This window comes from Ambystoma mexicanum, chromosome 5p (genome assembly GCF_040938575.1).
Source record: "Ambystoma mexicanum isolate Mex_15411 chromosome 5p, UKY_AmexF1_1, whole genome shotgun sequence".
NCBI classification, from domain to species: Eukaryota; Metazoa; Chordata; class Amphibia; order Caudata; family Ambystomatidae; genus Ambystoma; species Ambystoma mexicanum.
The window spans coordinates 1,294,868,326-1,294,884,314 of NC_090930.1; positions in this window are offsets into that span (position 1 = coordinate 1,294,868,326).

The following is a 15,989-nucleotide window of genomic DNA, read 5'->3' on the forward strand; positions in this document are numbered from 1 at the left end:
CATCTTGTAATGCTGCCGGTGTTTCCTCGTCCGCCTGCAGGCGGGCGGTGTTAAACCCGCCAGGTCAGACCTGGCGGGAACATCACCTCCCGCCTGCAGGGGTCGGGGTCAGGCGGTCCGGAAACAACGGTGGCGGCGGGTTTACCGCCACCGTTATTTCCGGACCGCCACGGTCGTAATGAGGCCCAGTATCTTTCTTTTGCTACCCTTCATTTCACCATGTAATGTTTTCTAGAGTTTGTCATATCGAAGCGCAATTCACAAATTGACAAAATGCTAAAACAAATGATAGAAATACGGACACTAAAATGACCTGCTGCCCATGCTAACAGAGTTCATGTAGCCTGAACCTCCTTCCACTTTTGGGATGTTGCAGCTGTATGCTGACTTTCCAACCTTTGAGTTAATTAATTAACTAATCTGCTTTCCTCCTTCCTCTCATCAAAATCACTCTTGGGCACCCACACTTTAAAACATGTATGAATGTCTTCCCGGCTAATGGCATATTCTTCTGGGGTACATGTCAGGAAACATCACCCTCCATCCCCTGCATGATCTACCCAATGTTCTGTATAATTTTTTGGATAAGGTGTGGGGTAGGCAAGTGTTCCTGGGAGGCAATCAGACACAATATCCTTACCATTTGATGCTCAATTTTGCCATTGCATGTGTCTGTCTGTATGTGCAAATGTTTCAAAGGGGGAGTGGCTTCACCTTCCCTAAGTGTCACTGTCTTCATAGGTATTCCCTTCTTAATTGTTTTGAGGCTACATCTTAATATCAATTGACAGGAGCAAATAGTGATGAGGAGCAGGACAAGGATAGGAATCAGCACTTTTACGGCAATACCCATCCAGAAAGGTAACCATGAAAACATTTCAGCTAACCAATCTTGGTCTGTGACCCCACCTTAAATCTCCATTGTATTGTACAAGTTATGGAGGTTGCCGATTGCTCGGATAAGGGAGACATTCTCTACATCATTGGATGGTATAAATGTACAACATGAACTGCCTATTTTTGCACAGATACCACCCTCCATGGCCAGCAATAAGTCGACGACATGCCTGTTTTCGAGGGTGGTTAACCTTATGTCCCTAAGCTCCTCCCTAATAGTGTTCAAACAATTTTCAGTGTCATTCACGAGCTGTATCAGCTCCTAGTGGGTAATCTGCAACTATTTTGCATTCACTGCTACCTGCATGCCTGGAGCAAAAAGGGAGGAAAAGAACATTGCAGTCCTACTAAATAATCTGAATTGTTCAAGTATGCCGTATAATTTAACACTTCTTTCTAGTGAAAGATAATGATTCGTTTGTTTTCATTGTAAGCCCAAGAAGCACCAGACTCGCTGATGCATGGTGTTCTTTCCATTTGCCTCAGGTTACTTTTTATCATGTTAAGGTTGGTATGGGGCACAACAAGTACTGGTGATTATAAAGTCACTAGGGTGCACACTCCCTTCCAAAGTGGTGACTGCTGGGTGTAGGCAAGGTCACCACATGCCCAATAGAAGTCCATGAGCACTGCTGTCCCATCCTCCATGTCTACATAATGGATTGTTACATTGCAGCCAGTGTTAGTGTCCACATTCATTCTTCCAGTCTCTCTGAAACATAAGGGAAACAGTGTCAGTCTCTGCATTTTAGTATGTGTTTTCATTTTGGATGATCTAGTCCAGACTCTTCACATTCTGCCCAAACATCAAAGCATATCTTGTTCATGTACATAACTCTGTCCTTTGACAGTCCAGCTATCCCTCCTGCTTTGCAGCCAATTAGTCCTGCGACTGACTCATTGTTGTGATAAACTGAACCTTCCATCTAGATTTGAGGTCTTGTTTTGCACGGAGGTCATTCCTGGCCTTCTTCTTCAGGACACCTGATCAAGTCTGGTACCATGAAGACAGCCCCCCTTCCTAGTCCACGGGTGTGTGATAGTTTAGTAGAATATTTTTCCAATTCTCTTTGCCTGCCATCCCATTAATTTCTATACAATTATATGTGCATGTAGTATCTAGTTCTTCCAATTGTACTTGGACCTTGTGTCCCTGCATTATCCCCCTCACCCTATATCGGGTGAGCTGTACTAAACAGTATGCTTGTCTTGTTGACACCACACAGGGTGTAAATATTCTGGGCGTACCTGAGGCATGCGGTATCAGGGAACATACATAGAAGGAATTGATTGATCTCTCTCTTCTCACCACCGTCATGTGGTTTTTCTTTGGGGAAGCGTTCTTTTGCGGTATATGCGTGCACGTGTTTGTGAGTAGCAGCAGTTCGTTTTTCAGTGTTCTGAAAAGTGATCATAGTGTTTGTTCTATATGGCTGTGGAAAGAACGGAAGAGCCAGAGCCAAATTAACTTGTAAATAGTGCAAGGCTGCATAGCACAAGTTGCTGATATAATTGAGCAAGGAGAGGAGTAACTGATTTTTTAACATACCAATATCGGGCCTTGTTGCTAATGTGGTGGGCCTGTGGAGAAGGCCATTTCTCTACTAATATGATATAACAAGGCGAGGCTGTGGAGCAGGCTATTGTGTGTAAGCATTGAGTGCAAGATGTGAAATGGTGGAGTCTGTGGAGAAGGCTGGAGTGAATGAAATTGGGGTGATTAAGCAAAGTGGTAAGTATGAGCGCTTGGCGAGTGGAATTGTATGAAGACAGAGTGACATTTTAAATTGTTGAATTAATAAAGGGAAGGAAGAAGTAAGGAGAGATGAATATTTAAATAGAAAGGAATAAGGCAGAGCCAATGATGTGCCACTGAATGGATGCTCTGTTTAACCACATGTGTAGGAAATTGCCCCAGTACTGTGATAAAATATCAAAGTACCATTTTGAGTGTGTGCACAACACAGTGGGAAAGTGTTATAAAGAGTGGCAGGGAGACGGAACGTTCAATAAAGATATTATAGAAATTATTTTCTCATACTTAACAACTACACACAAAGAGGCAACACTTGAAAAGAGACAGGATATACTAGGGCTTTGGAAACTGTAAAAGGAAAAGATAAAGAAACGGAGAAAGGGAAAGAGGAGGAGGGGCAGGGGAGCACCCCATCTCCTCCCTATACGATAAACCCATTGTTAAAACCAGCTGCAGGGTAGACAAATCCTAAACAATTATCTTAAGATAAAAAAGGGGCACACAAAAAGAAACAGGAGAGTGACACGAGCATTATTAAAGATGAGAAAGGGAGGAGGAACTATTTAAATGACATAAAAAAGCGTGTGCAGCAACAACTTTGCAGTGTGTTCAAGGAAGCAGAAAAAGCAATGGAAAGTGAAATATAGGAAAAATTAAAGGAATACAAGAAGGGAGCTAATGAAGAGGTGTAGACAGCAGGATGAATACAATTTAAAATAGACAAGTGAGGACAGGATGAGGACAACAGCGAAACTGACACGGCAGACGAAGGGCACACCATATCGCACTGGGAAGACAGCGGTTACACCGATCGTGGGAATGATAACATAGAGACACACAGTCTGACAGACAGGAGAAGGGAAAGGAAAAAAGAGCAAAGAGAAGAGGAAGAAAGAGAAGAATCACTGGGTGACTGGCAAAATCAGCTCCAAAGCAGGAAAACAAGAATAGGAGTAGCGAAAAGACCACAGCGTGGCAATAAACGGAGAGCATACATGCAAATGCCTCTTTACAGAAAGCGAGGGATGAGGTTCACTACATGCCATGGCAGACCATGGATCGGGACAATTTAGTTTAGCATTTACCTTCATTGATGGTGGGGGCAAGCAAGTGGATTAATGTTTTAGAAAAAGAGAGAGCAAGAATTCCATTGGCCATAAGAGACATAACAAGTTTATTGGCAGTATTGGTCAGGGAGAGAAGTGACAAAATAAGGGAAAAGGCTGGATATGCAGAGGTAAAGTTAAGCTCTAATGTACAAGATGGAGCACCCTTTTAAAATTATCAAGCACATGTTTGGAAGGCAGCTCTAATGGAGCTGTATCCAGACATGTCAGATATGGCATCCAACTTGGCTCGCAAATGAAGCTTGATGAGGATCCCACGGAATATATATGAACTATACAGGAAATGTGGATGCAGGAAAATAACCAGTCATGGGATGAAAAAATACCTTTGTTTTACCACATCTTAGTGAGGGGGCTCCCCGCTGATGTGCAGGTCTCTTTAGGAACAATAGTGGGAATTGATTGGGAATTGAGGCAAAGGGGTGGTCTTCTGAGTTACAGGTGACAATTGTATACTTTTGCAAAAGAAAGCAGGAGAAGGATAAGGAGGCAGTCGATAATGCTACTAAGGCAGAAAACAAATTGGTTCAGAAAAAACTGGTGAAAAAACACATGGAGGGAGCAGTACTCCCAGGGCCAGTCGTTGTTCCGCAAGCTCAGTCAATTGGGCTTCCAATGGCCACAGTAATGTAGCCGGGAGGTTACACTCAGGCGCCACCCAACCAGCAATGGGCAACGGTACAGATTTAGTAGCAGCCCGCATTCATAAACAGGCAGGTGGAGGAAATGGGTACATGAGACAGTATCAGACTGGCAGAGGATATCGAAGGGGAATGGGATACAGGGGAATGACTCAATGATGTTGAGGACAGTGCTTCACATTTGGGAATTTTTAACATGTTGCACAAACATGCCTACTCATTGCACCGGCAGGGCAGCCACAACAGGCATACATGCAGCAGACTCCTCAACAGGTGCATGTCATGCCACAGCAACAACGGACATGCATGCAGCGGACTCCACAGCAGGTGCAGGTAATGCCACAGCAAGAGCAATTATAGCTACAACATTCACAAACACAGGGTATTACTACCCAGGGACAAGTGCAGATACAAAATGAGGAAATGACAGGAACTCAAGGTAGAGAGAGCATACTTTAGGCACCAGTGCAGACACAGATACCCGATGGGGTAACTATACAGGGACTGAATACCATACCCCAATACACAGAAGTGACAATGGTGGGCGGTAACCCATTTGCATCACCTGCAAATGCTGTTTCCCAATAGGGGTGCCCACAGGGAGTGCTAATGTGTCTTGTTCTAGAAGTAAGTGAAGACCCCCAAGGAGGAACCAGAGGTAGCATTTCAGATAGGACAGAGGAGATTTTCCTTTCTTATAGATACTGGAGCAACCAGATTGTGCATCAAGGAAGAAGTATTTCCATTATCTAACAAAGGTTTGTACAGACAAGGCTTTTCGGCTAAGTTCCTCTGATAAAAGATTTACCCTTGACAATAGGGACTCAGCATATTGTAGCACCTTTGCTGTATTCAAAAGACACATCAATCAATATCCTGGGGAAGGATCTACTCAGCAAACGGAATGCCCCAGGCATCATTGTCCCTCCTCAGTTAGTTCAGGCACACACACTGTACTTGGAGTAAGTAGTGGTACAAAAAAAGACATTACAACTTTGCTGGTCCGGAAACAAGGGTGCCAGTAAACTTACCGTTACCCTTGTTTCCGGACCGGTAAACTAGGAGTCTGCCTGCCAGGGCCACTGTGCCCGACAGGTCTGATCCTGCCTGGTGCAGTGGCCATGGTTGGCAGACAGGTCATCGAATCAGCGGCACCTTTAACAAAGGTACCAGCGCTCCTGAGTCCGCACTCCCATAGAGTCCTATAGGACTATATGGGAATGAGGACTTACATTTTACCGGCGCCTGACTTCCTGGGCCACCAGACTTGTAATCTCTCTGTGGCACCGGAAAGTCAGGCACCGGTAAATGTTTAAGAGTCTGGCGGCAACACGCCTGTAGCACCGGCAGGGTTACCCCTGGACTCATAATGAGGCCCAAGATTCTACTAGTTGACTCTGATGAGAACAACATGGAATGGCGCTCAATATTATGTATTGACCCGACATTGACAGGAGTAAGTGACACAAAGTTGTTTGCAACAAAAGACAAGGAAGAAGGAGTGGTAGTGTTCAAACTGAGCATACCTTGCCTAGTACACATAACAGAAAGGGCAGTGCCCCAGATAACCAAACAGAAAGCACAAAATGTACAGGAAGATTTGTAAAAAGTACCCAAGAGTTTGTGGAGAACAGGACCCCATGATGTAAGAATACTGAAAGGGGCAGCGGCAGTACACAACAAGTTGAAAGAAGGAGCACTATTGCCGCAAGTAAAACAGTACCCAGTTTCTCGAGAAACAGATGAGGGTATAAACGAGACACTGCATGCCCTATAGCAGCAAGGCATTTTACAGTGAGCTCATGACTTGCAACACAGCTATTTTTCTGATTAAGAATGCAAAGGGAGGGGCGTGGCATTTCATACAGGATTTACACCCTCTGAATGACATTATTGAGGCAGAGTAGCCATTGGTTCACAACCCCGCAATTATTTTTTGTAACGTCCCCACTGAGGAACACTATTTCACAGTGCTTGACTTAAAGAACACCCTTTTCTCCATTGCACTACACCCAGACTCCAAATATCTCACTGCCTTTACGTATCGCAAGATGCAGTTCAAACATACTAGAATGCCTCACGGGTACTGCGAAGGGCCTAGCATGTTTAACAGAGTAATACAAATGGAGTTAAGCAATTTGCAGGTTGCTAGTGCAGTGATGCTGTACACTGATGACTTATTGGAGTGCAGCATGACAGAGAGGAGTGTAGAAAGGACTCAGTGACACTACTTACATTGCTAGCAAAAGATACAAGGTGGACAGGCAGAAGTTACAATACTTTCAAAAAAGAGGTGGTATATTTGGGTCAGATTGTGTCAGTAGATGGAAAAGAAATAACACTGGAAAGAGTAGAGGCCATACACAAGACTCCACAACCAAAAACAGTGAAAGAGGTGCAGTCATTTATGGGCTTGTGTAACTATTGTAGAGCATGGATCTTTGATGACTCCACATACAGCAGGCCATTGTTGCAAACACTAAAGGAAGCACAGACAAACAAGACACAATTAAAATGGACAGCTGTGATGGGTGAAAGCTTTGATGAGCTAAAACAGCACAAACATCAGTGTTAGCAATTCCCAATTACAAAGAAAAGCTTCACCTGTTTTCACATTCAGATGGAAAAGTAATGACAGCAATACTTACTTACACAGAGAAAGGGGCAGGGACACAAACCACTTGCATACTACAAAGGGCCACTGGAGGCAGTAATGCAGGGGCATTTCTCATATCAGCAGGCACTTGCAGCTGCTGCATTTGCTATTGAGATGGCCTCCACAATAACTATGAAGTGCTGAGTAGTTTTGTACATGGAACATGCATTGTTTGCCGTAGTTTAGAATACAAGATCTACACTGACAACTCAGAGGTCCTCAGGGTACGAGATAATACTAACCAACTCAGCAATAGAAGTGGTGAGGTGCTGGACAATAAACCCAGCAGGGTTCATTACAGAAAAAGTAGAAGAATGCGATTATGGACATGACTGTGTAGCATGCATCGACAGGAGCAAAGGTAACCTCCTAGTTAAGAACGAAGTGATCGAAAGAGGGGGCATGATTTTCATTGACAGGAGTTCCAGCACTGACCAGACCAATGGGAAAAGGCACTCAGGGTGTGCAGTGGTGGGGTATTGACGAGAGGTACACAAAGGGGAGGAATTGATAGTGTACTCACAGACACGACTGCCAATCCATTACTCTGCACAAAAGACAGAACTAGTGACCTTGATTAAAGCACTAACAAATGTCAGAAGGCCGAGCAGTGAACATCTCCTCTGATTTGGCCTATCTTGCCTGTACATTGCACTCAGGACTAGCAAAATGGGGAAGGAGAGGGTACAAAAGAAGTGATGGCACTCCTGTTAAGCATGCAGCATTACTATTACTGAGTAAATTACTAGAGATGTTGCCACTCCCAGTAGAATTATCATTAATAAAATGCAAATCTCATACAGGAGGGCAATATTTTATCTCACTAGGAAATGAAAGGGCAGACAAGGCAGCAAGAATAGCAGCATATATGCCAGAGGGATCCCATGTACTGTACCCTGGCAAGGAAGATACAATACCCCTAATAGCAGTACTAAAAGTGAGCAAAGAGAAAGATGTATTGCCAGAAGGTTTCAATGCAATGCCAATATTGCAGATAATTGAGTTGTAAGGAGAAGCATCAGATGCTGAAAAACAGCTGTGGAAAAAGAGAGGATGTTCTTTGTCTCGAACTGATTTGGTTTAGCGACATCATAGCACAGAAAAGGTTTGCAAGCCAAAGGAATTGTTACAATTGGCATTGGAACAACATCACTATCTTTCCCACATATCGAAAGAGCATGTGGATGCAGGGATAAGTGAGGACTGGTTTGTGCCACATTTATATTAGTGTGTTTATGAAGATGTAAGTAACTGTGTGATCTTTTAGAAGTTACTGCCAGGTCACACATTTAGAGTTGTACAGGGAACATTGTCATGGCCAGAAGGCCCCTTTCGGCACTTGCATATCGATTACGTTGATATGCAAGATGTGTTTCCTACAAATACATGCTTGTAGTGGTGTGTCCATTATCACCTTGGCTTGAGGTAAGTTTCTTTGCCAAAGGTTTCTGGTGAGGGAGGTGTTTCCAAGGCACCAGATTCCAGATGAAATTTGCTCCGATAATGGGCAGCACTTTGCCAATGATTTCATAAAGGACAATACAATTCTCTTGGGGATAAAGCATAAACTATGCATGGTTTACCATCCTCAAGACAAAGGTTTGGTAGAGAAGGTGAATGGACTGCTGAAAATACGATTGGCTAAGCCTATGCAAATGCTTGAAAAATCATGGGTGCACTTTTTACCTGTTGCTTTGTTTGCTCTAGGAAATATGCCTGGTGGAGGTCATCACTTGACTCCCCATTAGATTGTAACAGGGAAGAGAATGCATGTACCAATTCCGCTGTCATGTACAATCTCTGATGCTCACTCTACCACTCCTATTCTGCGGGCAGAACTCAACACATAGCTTAAAGAAATTACCAAGTGCCTAAACTACATCTCCTTGCAGAGGAGGCCAACAAACCAATCTGGACAAACAGGTGATCGAAACAAATCTTTCCTGCAAGCAACACATTTTTTTCCTCGTTCGCAACCACTTGAGGAAGTGGAAAGAGGATAGCTTCACAGGCTCGCACATCATCATCATCTATTCAACACCAAGGACTATGTGGATGGGTCCACATAACAGACATTCGCAGAGACAAAAGTACCGTCCCCCAAAGCACAACATAATGGGAAGTATTACTGAGCGTTCCTTTAAATTTCGAACAGCCCTTAGAATGTATAAAAAATAGCCAAAGAGGGAGCTGAATAAGGTTACAATGCAAACTGTGAAAAAACATTTTCAGGTTTCTGGAGCGTGATGATGTTAATATGTTTTATTACAGTTTTAATGGTTTTGTTATATTTCTTCTTTAAAGAAAAAAGTGAAAGACAATTGAAAGCAAAAAGAAAAATGGGAAAGAAAAAATGTGATGAATGAGGATGGTTTCTCCATGGCACTGAGGAAGAGCATAATTAATTAACAGGACATTTCTGGTATGATGAAATGATATGAGTGGGAAGAGAGAGAGTAAATGACACATGCTACGTGTGCTCTCGCATTCCACACGTAGTTGGAATGTCCAAGTACTCCTTCCCCAAGCTGTGTCCTATGAGGAGGCGGGCACCTAATTTACCTGTCTCACTGCAGAACTCAAAGTTTGAAGATAACTATGTAAAATTAACATAACTGCTTCAAAATCAGGAAATTAGGCATAAGGTAATGCAGTATGTCACTGAAGGTCATAAAGAGGGGGAATTACAAATAAGAGACCATAAAAGATTGCAATGCACATCTACAGAAGGGCAAAGTGTCCCCTGGTGTCACACAATGCCACTGATGAAAATAGAAGCATCAGTTTGGGATGGGGACAAATGGGAGGGGGTAATAATGCAATGTCACTCTGCAGGATTGGTGGGCTTTGAGCACAGCGTGGTAGCTAATGTCAATGACAACTGCCAAGCAACTTAGGGAAAGTAGGTTCATGCTTTAACATGGTTACATGAGAAATATCAACCAGTTGACATAAGGAGTTTTACATGATTCCCTTTATGTTGCAGATCAAGTGTGTCAATTTTCCTGGGGACTAATTTGCGATGCACCTATGTGATGAAGAATGCAGTGCTGACACAGGGAAAAGCAACAGTAATGGATATTTTGTTGGTTTGAGGATCCAAAGCATATGCCCAGCTTCTGCCTGACTGGAGTGGAGTTTGTGCTCTCGTCACTTTGACATTCATTCACTTGTGGGGCCCCAAAATAGCACTACCATGGAGATAGCACTGAAAGTAAAATGGCACAGCAAAATGAGCAGCAAAATATAATGGGGGTAATTAATAGAATCCAGCACACAAGTGGTGCACGCGGCTGGCGCACAGTGTGCGCGTGCGACAGTCTGCGCCAGCCGCGTGCGCCAAAATCCATTTCCGCGCCAGCCATGGTGCAGAGTGGTGCAGCGACCCTGCAGCAGCGCCAGTTATGCCCCCAACCCCTCCCCGCCCTGTGCGAGCGTGGTACATGTATTTCGGGGGTGCGTGGGAAGTTTCACATGCGATTGGCCCTGTGCGAGCGGGGTATGTGTATTTCGGGGGTGCACGGGAAGTTTCACACGCGATTGGTCCTGTGCAAGCGGGGTACGTGTATTACTGGGGTTCGCTGTGAGTTTCACACACAATTGGCCCTGTGCGAGCGGGGTACGTGTATTACTGGGGTGCGCGGGAAGTTTCACACTTGATTGGCCCAGTGCAAGCGGGGTACATGTATTACTGAGGTTCGCGGGAAATTTCACACGCGATTTTGCTGTCAGTGAGGGGTACGTGTATTTCGGGGGTGCGCATGAAGTTTCACATGCAATTTTGCTGTCAGAGCGGGGTACATATATTTCGGGGGTGCGCGTGAAGTTTCCCACGCGATTTCGCTGTCAGAGCGGGGAACGTGTATCCAGTGGGGTGCACGGGGAGTCCCACACGTGAATTGGCAGTGTGGGTCCTCCCAGGTGTCCCCTCTACCCCCTCCATGGCTCCTGCAGGCAGCCCACACCACAGGGGACTACCCTGCACCCCTGGTCATGTCCCGCAGGCAGCCCATCCACCATGGACATGCCCCCCAGGCAAGCCACATGTCACCTTGCAATATGATCACCAACTCATGTCCCCCAGCACCCACACCCCCCAGCAGTGAGGGGCACCTGCCAGCAGGCCCCCACTCATGTCCCCCTGCACCTCCACCCCCCAGCAGTGAGGGGCACCTGCCAGCAGGCCCCCACTCATGTCCCCCTGCACCCCCACCCCCAGCAGTGAGGGGCACCTGCCAGCAGGCCCCCACTCATGTCCCATTCATGTCCCCCTGCACCTCCACCCCCAAATTGAGGGGCACCTGCCAGCAGGCCCCCACTCATGTCCCCCTGCGCCCCTACCCCACAGCAGTGAGGGGCACCTGCCAGCAGGCCCTTACTCATGTCCCCCTGCACCCCCATCCCCCACCAGTGAGGGGCACCTGCCAGCAGGCCCCCACTCATGTCCCCCTGCACCCCACCCCCCAGCAGTGAGGGGCACCTGCCAGCAGACCCCTACTCATGTCCCCCTGTGCCCCCACCCCCCAGCAGTGAGGGGCACCTGCCAGCAGGCCCCCACTCATGTCCCCCTGTACCCTCACCCCCCAGCAGTGAGGGGCACCTGCCAGCAGGCCCCCACTCATGTCCCACTCATGTCCCCCTACACCCCCACCCCCCAGCAATGAGGGGCACCTGCCAGCAGGACCCCACTCATGTCCCCCTGCACCCCCATCCCCCAGCAGTGAGGGGCACCTGCCAGCAGGCCCCCACTCGTGTCCCCTTGCACCCCCACCCCCCAGCAGTGAGGGGCACCTGCCAGCAGGCCTCCACTCATGTCCCCCTGCACCCCCACCCCCCAGCAGTGAGGGGCACCTGCCAGCAGGCCCCCACTCATGTCCACTCATGTCCCCCTGTACCCCCACCACCCCAGCAGTGAGGGGCACCTGTCAGCAGGCCCCCACTCATGTCCCACTCATGTCCCCCTGCACCCCCACCCCCCAGCAATGAGGGGCACCTGCCAGCAGGCCCCCACTCATGTCCCACGCATGTCCCCCTGCACCCCCACCCCCCAGCAGTGAGGGGCACCTGCCAGCAGGCCCCCACTCATGTCCCCCTGCACCCCCAGCCCCCAGCAGTGAAGGGCACCAGCCAGCTGGCCCCCACTCATATCCCCCTTCACCCCCACCCCCCAGCAGTGAGGGGCACCTGCCAACAGGCCCCCACTCATGTCCCCCCCAACACGTCAACATGACCCACAATCATGGCCCTCATAGCCACCAAAATCCCACGCCACGCCACCCGTGCCCAAATAACCAACCAAGCGTAACATACACCCCACATTGAAATGGCCATTACATGAAACAACCCAAATGGCATTTATGTACATCAACACATGTCCGTCACACACACACAATAGGTGCTAGTGAATGTGAAAACCCACATCATGACATGCATGAAACCAATGAGAGAATACCACACATTGAAGTACGGGAAAAAATGTATTGAACAAAAAATGTGGTGAAAGAAATTCAAAAACCAAACAATGGACATAAGGAAAACAATGCAGAATGTCACATAATGATAAAAAAAGGAAATCAGAATCCAAAATATATGAAATCAAAAATGTCTCCAAAGTCTCCTTCTAACAAAGCAAATCCAAACAGAAATGAAAAAGTAAAATCCATTGCTCCATGGAAAAATCAAAAAAGAAAATGCCGACAAATCCACACTCCAACTATTTACAAGGATGAAATCCTGGGTCCATGAGCCCAACTGTCCAAATGAAACCTACAAAAACACACTAACTAATGAAGAACTATATACAAAAATGTGGGGTATTGTCCAAGCGCCCCAAAAAAAAAAGAAAACCAAAATGATACCTAACACTAACTAACTATTTACAAGGCAGCGGGCTAGTCCGACGGCTCACTTTTTGATGTCCCTGGCCAGGGCATCATCGAACTCCCGCTCAATGTCCTCGAGGCGATCCTCTTCCATGGCCCTGAGGGTTCGCAGGGACGATGACATGTTGACCTCCAACTCCCTGCGAATTGCCTCGAGGCACTCGGCCCGCCTCAGTGCCCTCCGCATGGAGTTCTCCGCCCTGACCATTGTGAGCCGTGCCTCTTCTGCCCGCTGCCGTACCGCATCTATGGCATGTCCCAACCGCTGCCACACGGAAGAAACTTGCATTCCTGGGTCCTCCTGCCCTCTGGCCGATGCCTGCCCCTCCGATGTTGAAGGCCCGGAGCCATCATTACTCCCACCATGTTGCTGCTGCTGCTGTGCCTGTGCCTGCGCCCTGGCTCTTGCTGCCTGCATGTCCTCCTCCGGCTGGGGTGCAGTTGTCGTGGTGGCCACCCCTGCTGGACGTCTGACTCCCGACTGTGGCAGGCATGTGTCCTCCACCAGCCTGGCCGCTGGGTTAGAGGCAGCTCCACAGGGTGCCCAGGTGATACATGGGTGGGAAGATGGCATGGAGGACGATTGGCGTATAGGGGGTTCAGGTCAGGAGGGGGTCGCAAGAAGGTCCAGCACATGGAGGAATCCAGCACTGGTGACCAGTCCCAGTAGGTCAACGTGGTCAAAGAGGCATCCGAGATGACATGCAGTCACGAAAACACTGCAGGTCACCTTGCATGCCCCGTTGACGCAACGCTATCCCAGCCAGGACAGGCTCAACCCGGTCCCGGATAGCCACATCTGCAGGGAGAGGAAGGCCAATTGTTGTGTGCCCATCCCCTCCCTGAAAACGGGTCTGGACGTAGGCATTCCTGCTGGTGCCGGATGATGCAGTCACAGGATCAGGGACAGGATTACACACAGGCACCTTCGCGGCGGCCTGTGCTGCCTCTTGTCCCTGCTCGGCACCAGTGGAATCCCCACCTCAAGACCCCGTGTGTGTCCCTTCCACAGCCTCCTCCTCCTCCAAACCCCCCACCAACCTGGATGACTCCATGCCATCTTCCTCCGTCGGACCCTGTGGGGTCTCAGTTGCCCCTTCTACTGCCGAGGAGTCCATCTCAACCTCAACCTCTTGGACCTACCCTTGGCAGCTGTGGCCTGGGACGCGGCACCAGACTCCTCACTCCCTGAAGAGATGACAATCTGGGAGGGGAGCCGGGCCTTGCATCTCCAGCTGGTGGTGCGATCCCTGCCGCTTTGCTCCACAGCACCCTTTCTACCTTCTTCATCAGTTGACGCTGCAGACAGAGAGAGATAGAACACAGGCATCAGGGCACTGTACAATGGACTGATACACACATGACAGTTGTACATGAGTGGCAGTGTCAAACTTCAGACATGGCATCACACTCCCTAACACACATGTCATTTCTACTCACACACATGAGCAATTCCACAGCAATATTGCACCAGGCAGCCACATACAACAGCATCAGAATCCGAAGGTGAGCCTGACGTCACATGAACCACGGGGAGTACACAACACATGCACACACACCAACACATTTACATGCATGTGTACATGTCCACCAACTGTCAGAGTGATGAGATCGCCATCCATGTCACATGTGGCATTCAGCCTTCTACATGTCAGTGCCACATGCATCCATGTTGCATCACAGTTGCACACTTGTCAAATACACACACATGCACATGTACACAGTGCAAATACATGCAGCTGGAACCAACATTCATGTGTGACACCATAACAATGCAAACGTACATGCACAGTAATTCAAACATGTGTGCTCCCACATCTGCATTTGGCCTGCATGCTTACCCACACATACACCATCCATGTGTCTCACACATGAGAGGACTCGCATGTGTCAGCCTCACGCCCCTGTACATAGACATCCATACATGGCCCTACAGAAACACATGTGCAACCTGCACACTACTGGCACACCACGACACACACAGCGTCCAACCAGTATGCATGTACACTTACCGCTCGACTCCAGATGGGTCTGCCTCTCCAGGACCTGAACGTGGAGCACTGGGCTTATGCGCTCCAGGACCCTCATTTGGTGGTCGGACAGGTGGCCCCGGCGCCCTTTGGCATCCGCTGCCTTCAAGAGGCGCTGGGCCTTGTCGAGGGTCCTGGACCTGAAGTCCTCCCAGCGCTTCTTGACATGTTTTATGTCGCGGACTGCCACCCCCTCCTCGTTGATGGCAGTCACGATGTCCATCCAGATCCTGGTCCGTCCTTCATAGTCGGCGCAAGAACTTCCAAAGAGGGCATCGTACTGCCCCAGGACTTGCTTCACCAGGACACCAACTTCCCTAGCACTGAAGCTGGTGGCCCTCTGCCTCTCTGGCTGGGGGTTGCCAGTGGTGCCAGATGGTGTTGTGCCCGACATGGCAACCCCAGAGGCAGGTGTGGGTGGGCAACTGTGTCCTGGGGCTGGGCTGTGGAGCAATGGTATCCCAGTTGGGAGTCTTCAGTTCCAGCGGGGGTGGTCACAACAACTGCACCCCTGGCTGACGTGCAGGCAGCAAATAGCAGGGCACGTGGGTAGCAGGTAGGCAGGCAGCAGCAGATGGCAGGTGGGAGCATGCTTGGGGATCTGCGGGGCAGTAATTCAGCCATCTGGGCAGGAGCGTGGTCTTCCGTTTGTTGTTGCGTGGCCAGCTTGATACAGAGTTATTTGGCACATGAAAAAATTGCACATATGCCTGTAATTCGAGGAAAGGCCCTTAGCGCGTAAGCACGTCCGCGTGTGAATGCGTGTAATCCGAGGAAAGGGCCTACGCGTAAGTGACGTGATGAGCGTGGGCGTTTCCCTCAGCACGGGTTAAAGGTGAGCGGGGCCAGCAGTTCACTGTACGTGCCTTTCGTGGAGACCGACGTGTGTTGCTGCTTCGTGTTGTTTCGTGCACCATCACAACTTCACAGCGGATCCAGGATGTATCTCTTCTTTTTGGCGGGGGTATTGGCTACGCGTGTTTTTCATTATCACGCTAGT